Consider the following 2,244-nt stretch of genomic DNA (forward strand, 5'->3'; position numbering starts at 1 on the left):
AACATGTGAATGGTTAAGCAAACTGTGGTATATCCATAGCATAGAACACTACTCACAAATGAAAAGGAACATATTATTGATATGTACAACATCTTGAGTGGATTTACAAAAATTGTACTAAGTGAAAAAAGGCAATGACCCGATTGTATATGATTCCAAATGTATAACATCCTTGAGATGACAAAATTATAAAAATGGAGAACATGTGAGTGGTTGCTAGGAGTTAAGAAGGGGGTGGAGTTGGAGATAATGGGTGTGGCTATAAAAGGGCAACATGAGGGATCCTTGTGGTGATGGAACCATTCTGTATCTTGACTGTATCAATGCCAATATCCTGGTTGTGATACTGTATGGTGTTGCAAGACACTGTCATTGGGGGAAACCGGGAAAATGGTACATGGTTTCTCTTTGCAGTATTTCTTACAACAACTGCATGAAAATCTGTATCTAAGGTAACAAGCATAATTTAAAAAAAAAAACCTCTTTTCTCTTATAGCATGGGATTTCAGGGTCAAAAATGTGGAGCACTTCTCCCGTGTGTGTTTGTGTGTGTGTGCGTGTGTGTGTCTGTGTGTGTACATACCACTCCTATGCCAAGAGTCTGCATATCCGTGTTTTTACCTGTCTCTAAAGTAGAATATCTGCTGGTGTCCACATGTGATAATAATTGCCTTTTATATTGTGTGCCATAGATATTACGGATGTCCTATGACGTTGTTATAAAAATTCTGCTGATGACTCACTCTGCTTTCTCTAAGTCACTTTGTCATTGATATTGTGCCTGGTTTTATAAGCTTCTTGGCAATGAAGTGATTTGTACTTGTTTTGCCAAGAGGTCTAATAACGTTGAATGAAACCCCCATAGCTTTTGTATCTTCCCTGCCTTCGTCACAATATTCATCAACTTCATACAGCAAAGAATTACTTCGTGCTTGCTTTCAAAATATTCAATTGGTTTATCACAGGGTTAACTGTACTTTGATTAATAATTATGTAAAAGCGGCCGTGGGCCGAGGAGAGCTCTAGGTGGCCAGCCAAAGACCTGGGGCGTCGTGGGCTTCGGCGAGCATGCAGGGATGAGCGGGTTCCTGGGCCGAGCGGCGGGCTCGGGTGCGGGCGGTGGTGTTTCGGGGGAGCGGCTGGATGCACTGGTGAAGGACAAAGTGGTTGTCTTCCCTCAAGGGGACGGCGGAGCAACCCCAGTGCGGCTTCAGCAACGCCATGGTGCAGATCCTGTGGGTGCACGGCGTCCGCGACTATGTGGCCTACGAAGTGCTGGACGACCCCGAGCTGCGACAAGGCATTAAAGACTATTCCAACTGGCCCACCATCCCGCAAGTGTACCTCAACGGCGAGTTTGTGCGGGGCTGTGACATTCTTTTGCAGATGCACCAGAATGGGGGTCTGGTGGAAGAACTGAAAAAGCTGGGGATCCACTCCGCCCTTTTAGATGAAAAGAAAGACCAAGACTCAAAGTGAGGGCGCCCGGGTCCTCCCTGAACAGAGGGAGCCGTTCGTGTCAGAGACTCACTGCCAGAAAAACCTTACCGATTTTGGTTTTCACTACTGAGACAACTGCGTTGCACTGATCATTTCCGTTTGTGAGCAGTCGGGTGATTTTAGGTTGTCTGGTGTTTGGGCTAATAAGATTTTATTGTGAGCTTAATTACAACCACTGCACTGTAATAATTCAATGCTGTATTATGATATTACTGTAAACAAAATTTGTTCTTATATTGCCATTTATTTTTTGCCTGATTCAGGAGTTAAACTAGGAGCTTTGGAATCATTATTCATGACCCCTCTGCAAATATGTCAGTCTGCAAAGACAATATCTTCCCCCAAATTATGTATAGCTTCTTCCGTTATGGAAAACGATGGACAAAGAAGAAACTGTGATAACTGGGGTTTTTTTTTTTTAAATGAACTGCCAACACAGGAAGAAAGTTATGTAAAAGCTTTGATGACTTCGTGCTACAATTTGATACATTTTATTATAAAGAGCATGCTGGAGACTGGGGCAAATGGATGGCAGGTCTAATAAAATCAAATTTTCAGACATTTATCTTCTTACTTCATATTTGCATTTTCGACTGCTTATATGATATTGTCACATACACGCAGGCTTATTTCTCTTAGGGCATAGAGATTCACATTCTGTGTTTGTACTGGAGACCTGTTCACTATTTATGTTTATGGTGTTTACTGAGTTGTAACATTGTAATCACTATTTTTATTGTTACT

General features: G+C 42.2%; 1 pseudogene; it reads left to right on the top strand.

Moving 5' to 3' along the window:
• Positions 1 to 274: 274 nt before the first annotated feature.
• On the top strand, positions 275 to 1,743 carry LOC738716 (glutaredoxin-related protein 5, mitochondrial-like; annotated as a pseudogene).
• The last annotated feature ends 501 nt before the right edge of the window (positions 1,744 to 2,244 follow it).

The sequence above is a fragment of the Pan troglodytes genome, chromosome X, assembly GCF_028858775.2.
Source record: "Pan troglodytes isolate AG18354 chromosome X, NHGRI_mPanTro3-v2.0_pri, whole genome shotgun sequence".
Classification (NCBI taxonomy): domain Eukaryota; kingdom Metazoa; phylum Chordata; class Mammalia; order Primates; family Hominidae; genus Pan; species Pan troglodytes.